The sequence below is a fragment of the Rhinoraja longicauda genome, chromosome 5, assembly GCF_053455715.1.
Source record: "Rhinoraja longicauda isolate Sanriku21f chromosome 5, sRhiLon1.1, whole genome shotgun sequence".
In the NCBI taxonomy this organism is placed as follows: domain Eukaryota; kingdom Metazoa; phylum Chordata; class Chondrichthyes; order Rajiformes; family Arhynchobatidae; genus Rhinoraja; species Rhinoraja longicauda.
In genome coordinates this window covers 29,311,502-29,328,621 of record NC_135957.1, presented here as the reverse complement: position 1 = coordinate 29,328,621, position 17,120 = coordinate 29,311,502, and the positions used below count along the sequence as shown (strand labels likewise).

At 42.3% G+C, this 17,120-nt stretch overlaps 1 protein-coding gene across 7 annotated transcripts in view; it reads right to left on the bottom strand.

Annotated features, from left to right (window-relative positions):
* The window catches only part of dcdc2c (doublecortin domain containing 2C), a 105,618-nt gene extending 96,717 nt beyond the window's left edge, over window positions 1-8,901 (bottom strand). For 4 of the 7 annotated variants that reach the window (XM_078400093.1, XM_078400087.1, XM_078400092.1 and 1 more), the window contains exons 1-2: window positions 8,795-8,858; window positions 590-700 (exon numbers count right to left, since the gene is read on the bottom strand). The gene's annotated coding sequence lies outside the window, so the exon portion shown is untranslated. Of the gene's footprint in view, window positions 1-589; window positions 701-7,208; window positions 7,340-8,794 lie in introns of those variants that run through there. The other 3 variants (XM_078400089.1, XM_078400088.1, XM_078400090.1) reach the window with 3 other exon arrangements.
* Window positions 8,902-17,120: the final 8,219 nt, after the last annotated feature.

Sequence of the window (17,120 nt, the reverse complement as noted above, 5' to 3'; positions counted from 1 at the left end):
TATAGACAGCACCCGTAGTCAGGACCGAAAACGTTGCCTATTCCTTTTCTCCAGAGATGCTGCCTGACCTGCTGAGTTACTCCAGTATTTTGTGTCTATCTTTGGTCTAAAGACCTACAGATCATGGGTCGACAAGTGCTCAAACAGTACTTTTAAAATTTGCTGTGAGTGATTTTGATGCAATGAGTTCTAGACCCCCACCACTCATTGAAAAAAATTATAGAAGGCCCCAAATTACTGATCTCTCTGCTCATGTAATAGGTCATTGCTATTTACACAGGCTAGACATCTCACAATTTTTATACATTTTGGTTACATTTTCCTTGGCAATATCATTATATATTTCAGCTGCACCCTTTCCCAGAGCTAATAATGTCTCGAAACCACCAGGTGGATCATTGCCACCGAGACACTGCCTACTATTCCCTGCAACCCACAGGAACTCCATGCAATGAGCACCATTATAATTCTGGATATGAGATCTACAGTTAAAATGCTGGTGATTTGTAGATGTGACATGCAGCAGTGGGACAGACGCCTACTGGTTGTATCCTCATGGGCAGGTGGGGAATATCTCAGACAAGCCCACCTGAGTTACCTCCTGGGTACGGCTATAAGAACAGATTTGGCAGTGTCTCAAAAGCAGATCCTCCGTGTGATCTCAGCCAGGGTACACAATATGCAGTAGGAGTAGGAGCACCTGGAAGGAAAAGAACGTCATTACTGTTTAAAAAAACAAAAATAAAAAGTGAAAGTTCCGTGTTCGGTTTAGAAATACAGCATGGAAACAGGCACTTCAGACCACCGAGTCTCTGCCAACTATCGATCGCCCATTCACACTAATTCATGTTATCCCACTTTCTCATCCACTCCCTACACATTATGGACAATTTACAGATGCCAATTAACCTATATTTCCACGTGTCATTGGGACGTGTGTGGAAACTGGAGCACCCGGAGGATACCGATTCAGTCACAGAGAGAAGGTGGAAACTCCACACATATAGCATCTGAGGTCAAGATCAAACCTGGGACTCTGGCACTGTGAGGCAGCAGCTCAACTAGCTATGCCAATGTGCTGCCCACTATGTCACTACTCAATTTAATATTTGCTTTATTTCACCCTAAACATGATGGCAAGATAAACTGACCTCATTGATCTGCCCACACATGATCCATATCCTTCCATTCCCTGCATACCCACGTGTTCAGCTGTAAGCCTCCTATATGCCACCATTATATTTGCCTCCACCACCACACATGGCAGCATGTTCCAGGCACTCACCACCTCCTTATGTCACCCCTGCACATCTCCTTTAAACTTCACTCCTCTCACCTTAAAGCTATACCCGCCAATCTTTGGCATTTCCATCCTGACATATTTAAAAACAGCTTAGGTAATAGAAAACATGAGTACTAACTCTGAGGAGGCATTTTAAATAAGTGGGGTGAAAAAGGGACATAAGTACGAAAATTGAAAATGTTCAGAGGGCAGCGACCTGAAGATGGAAAATTTAGTGTTCATTCTCGAAGGTTTGCAAAGTGCCTAGAAGTTAAAATGTTATTCTTCGAGTTTACTATGGGAGGGAACCAATTTTATTCTTCACACTGCAAATTGATCAGGAAAATAAAGTTTCATGGAATCCTATGGATTGAAATGAGAAGTTGGATCTAAAATTGTCTAAGGTAGAAGTGGGATTCAAGGGAACTTTACCAACTGGAAACTTCAGTGTGTTTTGTAGAATTCAGTGCAATATCCGTTGCATCAATGGCTTTGATTTAAATGCAGATGATACAAAAATCTGACCATGTGGCTGATAACAAGGGATTCAGCTGTTTTCTATGGGAAGATATCAACAGACTGGTCATCAAAGCAAAAATGTGGTAGAATACAATTGAATCCGGAGAAGTTGAATGTAAGGTATTTAGGGAGATAAACAAGCGAGGGAAATGCACATATAGTTAGATACTAAGAATTACAAAAGAGAGGAATATTGGACTGTGTCCACAGATTTACAAATATAAGAGTACAAGTAAATGAAACAGTTAAGCCAATACAAGACCGATTTGGCATTATTGGCAGAATATCCAAATAGGGAAGTTATACGAGAACTGTAAAAAACTCCTAATGTGCTGTGGAATCATAGTCATGGAATTGCGCAGCACAGATGTGGGTCTTTCCCACTCACCTTGTCGAATTTTAAAGGATTTTGCCATGAGAAGAATCGATCGGGTAGACGCACAGAGTTTCTTGCCCAGAGTGGGAGAATCGAAGACCATAGACTTAAGGTGAAGGGGAAACGATTTAATAGGAATCTGAGGGGTAACTTTTTCATGCAAAGGTTGGTGGGTGAATGGAACGAGCTGCCAGAGGAAGCAGTTGAGACAGGTACTATTGGAACGTTTAAGAAACATTTGGACAGGTACATGGTAGGACAAGTTTGGAGCGATATGGACCAAATGCAGGCAGGTGGGACTAGTGTAGCTGGGACATGTTGGCCAGTGTGGGCATTGTTGGGCCGAAGGGCCTGTTTCCACACTGTATCACTCTATGACTCTAATTCGAGGGCCTGAGCTGTGGGGAGAGGTTGAGGCTAGGACTTTATTCCTTGGAATGTTGGAGGCCCAAAGAACGAATTTACAGAAGTAAATAAAGCATGAGGGGAATAAATGATTTGAAACAAGGTTTGACTGAAATATATCAAATAAAGAAATATTTATGCAGGGTTTTTTAAGGAAAGATTGATTTATCTTTGAAAGATGGCAAGTGGAGGGAATGTAGATTTAAGGTAATAAAGGGAGGAATTCAGAAGAGTTTTAAAAAATGATGGCAGAATAATGGAACTCATTGCCTAAAGTGTGGTGGAGGCAGAAACACTCATCACTTGTAAAGAGAATTGGGACATAAACTTACTGGGCCAGAAACTGGAAGGCCATGAACCGCAAGCTGCTTATGGGACTAATCGGAGTAGTTTTTTTTGACTAACCAAATGCTTCCTTCTGTGTTGAATACATTTATGTCATTCTGTGATTCAATCAAAAACTATCTCTTGCTAAAGAAAATTAAACTTGTCATAAATCATCATCCTAAAAGAAATGCACTTGCAAAACGTGATTCCATATTGAAGACTCATCATGCTACATTTTGTCATTCCCAACTAGCTTTGGCTCTGATAAATTATTTGCTCAATCTTGCATATCCTGATATTTAGTTTTGTTTAGTTTATTTCTCATGTACCAAAGTACAGTGAAAAGCTTTTTTTGCATGCAAACCAGTCAGCAGGAAGACAATACATGCTTACCATTGAGCCATCCACATATTTACTCCGATGGCCATGATATTTTATCTGTTCATAACATTTCATATCTAGGATCTCATTACTGGGAATAATGCAGAGGTTGCAGGATCAATTTATTCCAAAGAGGTGGAAAGACTCCAAGGGGAGTAAGAGACACCTGTGGCTGACAAGGGAAGTCAGGGACAGCATAAAAATTAAGGAGAGGAAGTATAACATAGCAAAGAAGAGTGGGAAGACAGAGGATTGGGACTCTTTTAAAGAGCAACAAAAGTTAACTAAAAAGGCAATACGGGGAGAAAAGATGAGGTACGAGGGTAAACTAGCCAATAATATAAAGGAGGATAGCAAAAGTTTTTTTAGGTACGTGAAGAGGAAAAAAATAGTCAAGGCAAATGTGGGTCCCTTGAAGACAGAAGCAGGGGAATTTATTATGGGGAACAAAGAAATGGCAGACGAGTTAAACCGTTACTTTGGATCTGTCTTCACTGAGGAAGATACACACAATCTCCCAAATGTTCTAGGGGCCGGAGAACCTAGGGTGATGGAGGAACTGAAGGAAATCCACATTAGGCAGGAAATGGTTTTGGGTAGACTGATGGGACTGAAGGCTGATAAATCCCCAGGGCCTGATGGTCTGCATCCCAGAGTACTTAAGGAGGTGGCTCTAGAAATAGTGGAAGCATTGGAGATCATTTTTCAATGTTCTATAGATTCAGGATCAGTTCCTGTGGATTGGAGAATAGCAAATGTTATCCCACTTTTTAAGAAAGGAGGGAGAGAGAAAACGGGTAATTATAGACCAGTTAGTCTGACATCAGTGGTGGGGAAGATGCTGGAGTCAATTATAAAAGACGAAATTGCTGAGCATTTGGATAGCAGTAACGGGATCATTCCGAGTCAGCATGGATTTACGAAGGGGAAATCATGCTTGACAAATCTACTGGAATTTTTTGAGGATGTACCTAGGAAAATTGACAAGGGAGAGTCAGTGGATGTGGTGTACCTCGACTTTCAGAAAGCCTTCGACAAGGTCCCACATAGGAGATTAGTGGGCAAAATTAGGGCACATGGTATTGGGGGTATGGTACTGACATGGATAGAAAATTGGTTGACAGACAGAAAGCAAAGAGTGGGGATAAATGGGTCCCTTTCGGAATGGCAGGCAGTGACCAGTGGGGTACCGCAAGGTTCGGTGCTGGGACCCCAGCTATTTACGATATACATTAATGACTTAGACGAAGGGATTAAAAGTACCATTAGCAAATTTGCAGATGATACTAAGTTGGGGGGTAGTGTGAATTGTGAGGAAGATGCAATAAGGCTGCAGGGTGACTTGGACAGGTTGTGTGAGTGGGCGGATACATGGCAGATGCAGTTTAATGTAGATAAGTGTGAGGTTATTCACTTTGGAAGTAAGAATAGAAAGGCAGATTATTATCTGAATGGTGTCAAGTTAGGAGGAGGGGGAGTTCAACGAGATCTGGGTGTCCTAGTGCATCAGTCAATGAAAGGAAGCATGCAGGTTCAGCAGGCAGTGAAGAAAGCCAATGGAATGTTGGCCTTCGTAACAAGAGGAGTTGAGTATAGGAGCAAAGAGGTCCTTCTACAGTTGTACCGGGCCCTGGTGAGACTGCACCTGGAGTACTGTGTGCAGTTTTGGTCTCCAAATTTGAGGAAGGATATTCTTGCTATGGAGGGCGTGCAGCGTAGGTTCACTAGGTTAATTCCCGGAATGGCGGGACTGTCGTATGTTGAAAGGCTGGAGCGATTGGGCTTGTATACACTGGAATTTAGAAGGATGAGGGGGGATCTTATTGAAACATATAAGATAATTAGGGGATTGGACACATTAGAGGCAGATAACATGTTCCCAATGTTGGGGGAGTCCAGAACAAGGGGCCACAGTTTGAGAATAAGGGGTAGGCCATTTAGAACGGAGATGAGGAAGAACTTTTTCAGTCAGAGGGTGGTGAAGGTGTGGAATTCTCTGCCTCAGAAGGCAGTGGAGGCCAGTTCGTTGGATGCTTTCAAGAGAGAGCTGGATAGAGCTCTTAAGGATAGCGGAGTGAGGGGGTATGGGGAGAAGGCAGGAACGGGGTACTGATTGAGAGTGATCAGCCATGATCGCATTGAATGGCGGTGCTGGCTCGAAGGGCTGAATGGCCTACTCCTGCACCTATTGTCTATTGTCTATTGTCTACTGCATTCATCCATCCAACAGTTTGAAGATTTCTAACTGTGCAACATGCAGGCAAACTTTGGAATATATCCGTACAAATAAAAATGATAGTCTGTTGCATGCAGCAAACTTAGCAACATTTATAAATGATTTTGTCTTGAAGGCCAGTATTTCCTATGCATTGTTTGCATTCCATTGTCTGCAGAATTTTAACACACCTCTGAATGCAATTGACCAGTGAACGACGGACTCAAGAAAGCACCAACAACAAGCTAAACGTGTCACTGGGAAAGACTATCTTTGCCTCCAACCTGAGAGCTCTCTATCTCAAAGATGTTACACAGATGGAACCATCAGTGGATCTGAGGGACCATCAGCTTTGGATATGACCAGAAATATTCTATTTCAGAATGTGTCTAGGTATTATGCTGGAAACACTCAGCTTCTCAGGCTGATCAGGAGGAGATATCGGACCTGAACTGAGTCATTGACTCAGTATTTCCTGAACTGAGTCATTGACTCCCAGGAACAGGCAGCACAGAGGCAGCACAGAAAGAGCCCTTGTAACATCCCTTCAGTCCACCTATCAAGTACACATTTATACCATTTATCAGCACTTGGTCTGTAGCCTTCTTTACCTCGGCGATGTAAATGCTGATCCAGGTGCTTCGGAAATGTCGTGAAACTACCTGCCTCCACCTGAGGCAACGCAGTGTCTTCCCAGCACCTTCTGCTTTTATTTTAGACTTTCAGCATCTGCAGTGCTGTTTTTTTTTGCACATTGGATTTAAGACTTTTGGCTAATCTTAGAAAAGTTAAACTTTGTTTGTAAATGTTTTAATATAATTGCAAACTCCAGCACCCCACCCTGAATAGAATTACCGCTGTCAAACTGCTGAAAACATGTAACATGCAAACATGCAAGAAGTCTTTCTTTTAAAAAAAATCCGACACAATCACTCCCACACCTCTCCCTTTGGCAAAAGTCACGCAAATGTGTCCTCTTCAATGCAGTTTCCCATTTTACAGCCAGTTGCACAGAACACGACTCCTTGCGTTTTACCCTTAACTTTTGAACTTAAAAAAAAAACTTGAACTGTCCAAGCAAATGAAATTAAGTAACGAGAGTGAGAATTTAAAAACTGTAAACCGGAGATATGTGAGATTAATAGTTGATTAATAGAGATTTATGAGATTACTAGAGCATTAGTTGATATGCATAGTGTCCAATTTCTTCGCCTGCAAGTTGGCTGTTAGATAACAGGTCATAAGATCATAAGTTTGCATCCTTTTGGTCCGCTTCTTCTTGGTGAAATTTAAAATATGCTGAGTTTCATTTCTGACAACGAAAGATGCAAAAATAACAAAAGCAGTGTGAGGGTGGCTGCAATTTGGACTTCCTTGTACTTAACCAAACTATGGTAGAAATCAGGGACTGCGCTGCAATCCGGTGCACATTCTGAATCGTGAGATCCCAGCGTGAAATATACAACCTTGTATCCTGAGAATGGCTCTTAGTTGTCGCTCGTTATGAGGGATCAATCCCCAACATACGCGAAAATGAAAAGCTACCTGTCTGCGTTTGGGAGGATGGGACAGCGGGAAGAGTGGGAAATCCAGGTGCCTGGACACCCCTTCCATCAACAGATGGGAGAGAGAGATGGGGAGAGAGGTGCTGAAGAGGTTGGGGGAAACAACGAAGGCAACAGGCTCCCGCCGAGCTCACTTACTGTATCCGTGTGGCTGTAGAGGCGAGGCTGTGGTCTGCTCTGGCTCTCCTTGGTGCCCAGCTCCCAGCTCCCAGCTCCCAGCCAGCGCTCAATGCTCGCAGTCAGCTGCTGCCACCGGCTCCCACTCACTCCCCTGCTGATTTATTCCGACCCACACGAGGCACTGGCCCAGGGCGAACAACGCGAAGGTGCAGACTTTCCTTCCTCCAGTCCATTGGCTGCTTTAAAACGTCGCCCGCAGACAGGGCGAGAGGTTTGACCACAGCTCGCCCCTTCTACTTTAAACCTTTGGGGTGTTTTTTTTCTCTCTCTTGCCTTCACAGTCTTTCCAATATCATTCTTCACACCTCCAATTTCCGTGCCTCTCCATAGCCTCCTTCTGTCCTTTTATCCTCTTCTCACTCCCGTCCTGGTTTAACCTTCTTTTTCTCTTATTTACACTTACTCAGACTCAAAGTTTGCCCGTTATTATTTCTGTGTCACTTGTCCATATTCTCATTGCCAACATAATTTGAGACTTTGCAGGAGTTAACTTGGGAGAATGTTTGTGGCTCAGTGTTGGAATCCTCCAAACATCCCTGTCCAAATCTGTCACCACCTCCATTCAGGACCCACTAAGAGAGCAGGTGGATGTGACACCATCGCTTTTGGTTCAAGCCATCCTGAACTGGAAATGTACTGTCACCTTTCTTGCTGTCTCAGGATCAGACACCATGTACTCCATACCTAAGTGTACTGAAGCAAGACACAGAATGCTGGAGTAACTCAGTGGGACAGGCAGCATCTCTGGAGAGAAGGAATGGGTGACGTTTCGGGGTCGAGACCCTTCTTCAGACTTCTTCAGTATTCCTAAGTATACTGTGTCAACACCTTCACCACAAAGTGCAACGGTATATAAAAAAGAACAACAGATCGCCACCACTTTTTCAGAGGCAGAGATGCCTCGGATGCTCATTTCGCAAGGGGTTAATAAAGACAATATCTTAGCCACTGCCTCTGCAATCATTCTTTCCATCACTGAGGAAGGTTTTCAAACTGGTCACCAATTGTAGGAAATCTTAGCTTCATTACACTGTCTGCATCAGCTTCTGCCTCTGGTTAACAAGAACAAATCAAATGCCAAGAACATCACCAAACTGTGCACTGTTGGAATTATATCTCCAGTGGAATAATTACGGTCAATCCTCTGGAAGAGAAATACCAGTGCAAGGTTGTATCCTCAGCTTTCAATTTTTGAAGGGAAAAAAAAAATCCATGAAAATTGCAACTTTCACATAATTTAACAATGTGTAAGCTGCTTTATACGTAACTCGTCTGTGACAGCACCAAGGCTATTGTAAGCAGCCCCTTATACCTGCAAACATGGTACAAAGTCGACACCATGCCTAATATGGGCATAATGAGCAAACCATTAATCTTGCTTGTTTAACCTGATTTTGTGACAACATTTTGAAAATGAAACCAGGTTAAAAAAGAACTCTCCTTAATCAGATAATAATGATAAATAATGAACTGCTTGGTTGACATCTGTACAGTTCAAGAACAGGCCAGCTTCCCCTCACTCAAAAGCTGTCTGTGAATCATACCTGGTTTACACGGTCAGGTCTGCTCCTCTTGTTGTTAATCTTGCAAACAGTCCTCAATTGTTAAGACAAGCCCAGCATACTAACATATCGATTCACTCATAACAGCAACTCAAAAATGGCTGGGAAAGCTTCTGGAGTGACACTGTCAAAGAAAAAATAAGCAGCACGTATATCTCCAGTATATCATTGGCCACTGTTGCTTGGAAACAGATAAACAGTGTCAAATTTTATCACTGAGCCTACATTTGGTTTGATGACAGGAAGGATAATATTTTAACTACTCGTATAATGTAAGTGATTTGCACCATTTTTTAACGTATAAAAGCATCAAATTGTAAATATTTTAAATGCTCAGACTAGTTGTCTGGTATTTAAGAGTGCACTTTTCCACCATCACAAAAGGTCTGCTCCTTTAACATCTCACACCTGTTGGATGTTGAGAGTAGGCACCTTTTAGTTTCACTCAATTGCATTAAGGATTCATAGGGTAATGGAGATATACAGCGCAGATACAAGCCCTTCAAACCAACTAATCCATTAAGACAAGGATGTCCATCGTAGCTAGTCCCACTTGCCTGCATTTGGCACATATGCCACTAAACCTTTCTTATCCATGTACTTATCTGAACGTTTTCTAAACTTGGTAACTGCACTTGCCTCTACAGCTTCCTCTGGCAGCTTGTTTCAAATACCCTCCACCTTTGTGTGCAAAAGTTGTTCCACAGGTTCCTTTTAAATCTTTCTCCTCTCAACTTAAATCTGTGCTCCATGAAAAGGAGCCCCTCTTTCTTACAACATATCCTCAGCCATACATGGATTCTCCTTATCTGCCTCCATGTAAACTTGAAAATGGCTCAACCAATAATAGAGGTTATAACAGACATGTTCCTGCTGATTCCTATAGTCTTTGAAAAGGACTGCATCCTTATTCCCATTAGAAAGGCAAATAGACTTAGACAACACCCAGAAACATAGATTATACATAAATTACATAGGCAGGAAACATGTTTCCAATGTTGGGGGAGTCCAAAACCTGGGGCCACAGTTTAAGAATAAGGGGTAGGCCATTTAGAACGGAGATGAGGAAAACCTTTTCCCTCAGAGAGTTGTAAATCTGTGGAATTCTCTGCCTCAGAAGGCAGTGGAGGCCAATTCTCTTAATGCTTTCAAGAGAGAGTTAGATAGAGCTCTTAATGATAGCGGAGTCAGGGGGTATGGGTAGAGGGCAGGAACTGATTGTGGATGATCAGCCACGATCACATTGAATGGCGGTGCTGGTCGGAAGGGCCGAATGGCCTACTCCTGCACCTATTGTCTATTATCTAAATTCTTCAAAATAGTGAAAAGAAAAAGACTGAAAATCAATGACATTTTGTGCACAAATACACAATTAGAAAACAGTCCAGGTGTGTGAGAGCTGGTGTGTGGTGATGTGTTGCTCAGATAGCATTAGGTTGTATCAATCATCAAGTGATTGATGTAACATGTATAGGGATGTGAGCAAGATGTATGTAAAGCCTTCATCTCACAATGAAGGGTTCAAAGGCCCATCTGAAGATAGATTTGAATAGTGTGGCAAGGCAGAAAACCGAGGACAGAAATTCCTTGACAAATTAGGATTTTTATGTACATCGACAGTGGTGTTTAATTGGTGTTTAGAAAGGCACAGGAAAAGTCCTTCGGCCAACAATGCGGAACATAATGCCGTTAAATAATTTTCTCTGACTGCACATGATCCATATCCCTCCATTGTCTGCATAACCACCTTTTAACATATGAAACATATGTATAAAAAACATTAGGATTTTCTTTAATCCAACTTGCCAGTGATATTTCAAAACTCCTTTAGTCTTTCCACTTCCCCGTTTGATTTCTGCTTGTTTAATATTGCTCAAAACCCATGTCTGATCTAATTTTCCTAAACCTTACATATGTTTCCTTTTGGATACACAAGGAACTGCAGATGCTGGTTAACAAAAAAAAAGACACAAAGTGCTATAGTAAATGTGGGTCATGGAGCATCTCTAGAGAAAATGGACAGGTGACATTTTGGGTCAGGACCCTTCTTCAGATTGATTCTAGTAGGAGAGCAGAAAGGTGGAAGAGAAGTGGGGGCAAGGCAAAGCTTGGCAAGTGATAGGTGGATACTGGAAACGCATGCAAACTGGAGGAGCAGCACCTCATATTCTGCTTGGGTAGCTTACAACCTCATGGTATGAATATAGATCATTGAATTCTCCCATTTCAGGTGTCTAATCTCAAGCACCCCCCCTCCCACCCCCCCCCCCCCCTTTCTGGCGACATCTCTTCCCTGTGCCCCACTTGGTTGTGCACCCTCCCCCCTCACATCCTCCATACGCTTCCACCCAATATTCCTCCCTCTGGCATCTCTCCTTATCACAGTAAAATCATACTTTTTGTCTTTCCATCTCTGGCCTTTGTCCAACTACCTGCCAATCAAAAAAAAACCCTCACCCGTATCCACCTATCACTTGGCCGCCTTTGACTCACACTCACCTCTCTTCCAGCTTTCTCTCCCCCTCCCACCCCCTTCTCTCCTCAAGCAGTATGAAGAAGGGTCCCAACCCAAATCATTGCTTATTCGTGTTCTTCAGAGATGCTGCCTGACTCATTTATTTACTCCAGCACATTGTTTCTATTTTATATGCTTCCTTTTAATTTTTTCAGAAAGTAAAGGGAAGGATATAATATTTAGGAAGATGTTGCAATGGAAAAAAGTGTCATAAAGTTTGCTGAACACCTTCGCTCAGTTTGCCTGAACCGACCTGATCTCTCGGTTGCTAAACACTATAATTCTCCTTCCCATTCCCACACAAACCTTTCTGTCCTAGGTCTCCTCCATTGTCAGAGTGAGGCAAAATGCAAATTGTAGGAACAGCATCTCATATTTCGCTTGGGCAGCTTACAGCCCAGTGGTATGTTTTGATTTCTCTCACTTCAAGTAACCCTGGCATTCCCTCTCTCTCTATCCCTCCCCTACCCAAGTCGCACCAACTTATCATTTTCACCCAACAAACAGCTAACAATGGGCTTTTTCCTTTATCATCGTTACTTTTTTGCATATCTTTCAAAGGGTTGCAAGCTACCCAAGCTGAATTTGAGGTGCTGTTTCTCCAGTTTGCATATGTTTCCAGTATCCACCTATCACTTGCCAAGCTTTGCCTTGCCTCTTTATCCATTTTCTGTCATGTCTCTGCTCAGGAAGTTCAGATCCATTAAAAAATTTGCAACAAGAACTCAAGGGTTATTAACTCATTCTGTCCAACTGGTTGGCGCCAGCACCTGCAGGTCAGCACAACCACTAGGAACAAAGATATACTTCATCTGTCCTTGAACAAGTGGAATAGTCACCTCCGGGGAAAGTTTTTTTTAGAAAGTGTTTAAAAATAATCATTAACATTGGAGAAATCCTACCCATTCAATCACAAAACTGGTCGGGAAAAATTACAATTCTACCATTACAAAGATAATTAGTAGCTTATCTTGCACACTATGTAATTCTGCCATAGAAAAAGATACAAGCTATTTTCAGAAGTCTCATAAAAGAGCTCATGACACCTGCACTAAATGTGATGCTTCATTTCACACCTCGGGATCCTGATTGAAAGGATTTAATTATACAGACGTATTGTTTACGCTGGCAGGCAATATGTTGGAATTGATGTCAGCAAAGATTATGAGACACTTTGTTACATGAGTCCTATTCCGTCACAAACACACTTACTTCTTTCCTTTGGAGCAAATACTTTCCTTGCCTTGTATCTTTCCAGTTCATTCGAATCTTCTGAACATTTCTGCTGCCTGATATTAAGTTAGTTGGGGAATTGAACACCATGGTTCTTTTTTGTAATTTGTATGGATAGGTGTAATATTCATTAAGTGTAGCCTGTCCCAAGAAAGCATTATCTTAAAATTAGACACGCGTTCCATAACCTCTTCCTCATTGGAGATCCTCAGACTATCTTTAATCGGACTTATCTTGCACTAAACATTATTCCATTTATCATGTACCTGTACACTGTGGACGGCTTGATAGTAATCATGTTTTTGTTTTTGCTGACTGGTTAGCATACAACAAAGCACTTTTCTCTTATTCTGCTTTTCTGTTTTCTACTGCACAACCACCAACAGCTGGGCTGTCACGTGCAGGTTTCGTTCGGGTGGGTACTGGTTGCAAAAGGGTTATTTAGATTTTTATGTGAGCAAGTTTGGTGAGATGATCCATGTTCAAGTTGTCGAGCTGTGACTTGAAGAGTGACAAGGTTGGTGCACATCTGGTGGTGTCAGGAAGGATGTTCCACTCTGGGAGAGTCCATGGATATAGTGACTGTAGGTAGCTATTTTTGTTTGCTATAATTCTAGTATAAATGAAGTGACCTGAGGACTGTCTTGTAAATTTCTGGGTATTGGATTGAATGAAGTGAGATATGTTACTGGGGATGATGCCATGAGTCTCTTTGTTGTCAGTACATAAGCGGGCTTTGGTGCGTCTTGACTCCAGCGACTCCCAGCCAAGGCGATTTAACATATCGGAGACGCTTGACTGTCTTGAGTAGTCGTCACAAATAAACCGTGCTGCATGCCTCTGAACCTTGTCAAGGGTGTCAATGTTATTTTTCTGGTGAGGGTTCCATATTGTCTGGCAATGTTCCGACAGTGGGCGGACACGTGTTTTGTTGGTTTGTCACAGCCGGATAAATTTCTCCGGAGAAGTCCCAAAGTTCTGTTTGCTTTAGTGGCAATCTGGTTTAAGTGTCTGTTCCAGGCTCGGCCAGATGTGAGTTCAACTCCCAGGTATGGGTGGGGATCAACTTCTTTAAGCAGGTTGTCTCTCATCTTGTACTGGTTTCTGATCAGCTTGACTTATGGGTAACTCTCATGAAAAAGCATTTGGTGTCATTGAAACTAATTTGCCAAATGGTTTCCCAATTGCAAAGATAGACAATAGACAATAGACAATAGACAATAGGTGCAGGAGTAGGCCATTCAGCCCTTCGAGCCAGCACCGCCATTCAATGCGATCATGGCTGATCACTCAATCAGTACCCCGTTCCTGCCTTCTCCCCATACCCCCTCACTCCGCTATCCTCAAGAGCTCTATCCAGCTCTCTCTTGAAAGCATCCAACGAACTGGCCTCCACTGCCTTCTGAGGCAGAGAATTCCACACCTTCACCACCCTCTGACTGAAAAAGTTCTTCCTCATCTCCGTTCTAAATGGCCTACCCCTTTATTCTCAAACTGTGGCCCCTTGTTCTGGACTCCCCTAACATTGGGAACATGTTATCTGCCTCTAATGTGTCCAATCCCCTAATTATCTTATATGTTTCAATAAGATCCCCCCTCATCCTTCTAAATTCCAGTGTATACAAGCCCAATCGCTCCAGCCTTTCAACATACGACAGTCCCGCCATTCCGGGAATTAACCTAGTGAACCTACGCTGCACGCCCTCCATAGCAAGAATATCCTTCCTCAAATTTGGAGACCATATGTCATTTTGAAGAACCTTGGCATCTTCAGCAGCTTAGATCCCTCAGTACACAATACAGTCGTCTGCGAAGAGTCTCACTCTTGGAGACAGGTTGGCAGGCAGGTCGTTGATGTAGATCAACAACAGCAAGTGTCCGAACACCATTCCCTGTGGCATGCCAGGCTCAACTGGAGATTGTTGCGATGACTCACCATCTACTACAACCTTTTGATGTCGTTTGATGAGGAATGAATCAATCCAGGGCTAGATGTTATTTCGGATGGCCTTTCACTGTACTTCATGATACGTGATAATAAATGAAACTAAGCTAACCAGACACAGGAGATGTATTACAATGGGGACACAAGGAACTACAAATGCTGGAATTTTTTAGTAAAACAACGGGTTAAGCAGCATTTGTGGAGGGAATGGACAGGCAACCATTCAGTTCGGGACCCTTCTTCTCTGAAATGGCTCAATCAATGATCTGAAAGGAAGTATTTATATCTTGATTTGTTCTTCCTTCTAAAAACTTAGCCAAAATCAAAAATCTCAGAGTTGGAATTACCATATGCACAGCTTTGGCTCATTGAGGTCAAGTTAATATTTAAAAGGACCAGTGCTGTCACAAAATTGTTGGTCTTCCGTGTACTTTGCTGTGGCTTTGGCTTTGTTAAATTCTTGCACATGGGAATTTGATTTAAAAAATCCATCAATTCATTCACTAAAAATAAAATATAGGAAATTAACCATTAATGGGAAATTAATGACATGTGAACGTCATTAGTTTTGCACAAAATCCAAATATGTGACAATTGTGTATTAACGAGCTTGATAATTATATTTAGCAGGAGACATCTGTAAACTAGGGCCGATTGATCTGCATATTTTAGGAAATCAGTAACAGATTTGGAGAAGTTGCACTGGGCTGTCAGTTGAAAATACATTCCCATTGACTTAATAATATTAATTATACAACCTTGCCAAGCCAGATGTTGTACAATGCTAGGTGCTCTTCTCTCAGAACATACACAAATAGTTTTTTGGCAAGTATAGTCTCTCAGAATTTGTTTTATCTTTATTCTTACATATATCCAAGTGCATTGACCATATCAATTCTGACGGCATATTTAGGAACAGAAAATTGCAAAGGTATGTACATAGTTTAGCTGCAAGAGGAGGTAGTTACAGCAGGTACAATAATTACCTTTTAAAACTTTTGGATACGTACATAGATGCCAAAGGTTTAAAGGGATCGAGGATAAATGCAGACAAATGAGGACTAGCTTCGATGGAACATCTTGGTTGGCATGGATGAGTTAGGCCAGATGGCCTGTTGCTATGACTATCTCATTTCATGACCCCATGAATAAAATTGTGGCAGGTTGTATTCAGTGTGGGGAAGTGTGTGATATCCCTTTTGACTGGACCAAGATAAACCATGGTATTTTTGAAATGGTAAAGAATAGGCTACTCAGAGGTGCAGTTTTGTTCAGGGCTTTATTACGGAAATCATTCAAAGCCAGTGGGCTAATACAACAAAAAATAAAAGTCTTATAGAGTGTTGACAAAAGTATTGAATACAAAACGGTGGAACCTATGTACAGTGAGTGATGATCCCGACTGCGGGTGCTGTCTGTACGGAGTTTGTACGTTGTCCCCGTGACCTGCGTGGGTTTTCTCTGAGATATTTGGTTTCCTCCCACATTCCAATAGACAATAGACAATAGACAATAGGTGCAGGAGGAGGCCATTCGGCCCTTTGAGCTAGCACCGCCATTCAATGTGATCATGGCTGATCATTCTCAATCAGTACCCCATTCCTGCCTTCTCTCTATCCTTAAGAGCTCTATCTAGCTCTCTTGAATGCATTCAGAGAATTGGCATCCACTGAGAATTGGCATCCATTCTGAGGCAGAGAATTCCACAGATTCACAACTCTCTGACTGAAAAAGTTTTTCCTCATCTCAGTTCTAAATGGCCTACCCCTTATTCTTAAACTGTGGCCCCTTGTTCTGGACCCCCCCAACATTGGGAACATGTTTCCTGCCTCTAACGTGTCCAACCCCTTAATAATCTTATACGTTTCGATAAGATCTCCTCTCACCCTTCTAAATTCCTGTGTATACCAGCCTAGTCGCTCCAGTCTTGCAGGTAAACTGGCTTGCTATAAATTGTAAATTGTCCCTAGTGTGTGCGGAGATCGTTGGTCGGTGCAGACTCAGTGGGCTGAAGGACCTGTTTCCACGCTGTATCTCTAAACAAAACAAAAAAAAACTAAACCTGTAAATTTGTTCTGTTATCCCATCTTCGAATCCTACACACTAGGCGAAATTTACAGAAGCCAATTAACCTACAAACCTGCACGTGGGATGTGGGAGAAAACCAGAGAACCAGAAGAAAACTTGTGGTCACAGGGAGAACTTGCAAACTTCATACAGACAGCACCTGGAGTCAGGATTGAACCCAGATTTCTGGCGCTGGGAGACAGCAGCTCTAACGCTGCACCACTGTGCCGCCCCGGTGAGGAGAAACTACAAGTAAATACGTATAAAGGTGAGTAGGTTCATTAATAGTTTGGAAATAAGGAATGATCCAGCTAGAATCTATGGTTTATGAATGCTTTGAATGTCATTTATGTAAATGCAAGTGTATTCTAAATAAGGATATCTGACTGCAATAATGCAAAACTCTTCCTCACAACTAGAAGCATAGAGTCATACAGCACGGAAACAGCCCCATTGGCCCAACTCATCCATGCCGACCAAGATCCCCATCTAACAGCACCATTTGGCCCAAATCCCTCCAAACAGTTCGTATCAATGTACATGTGCAA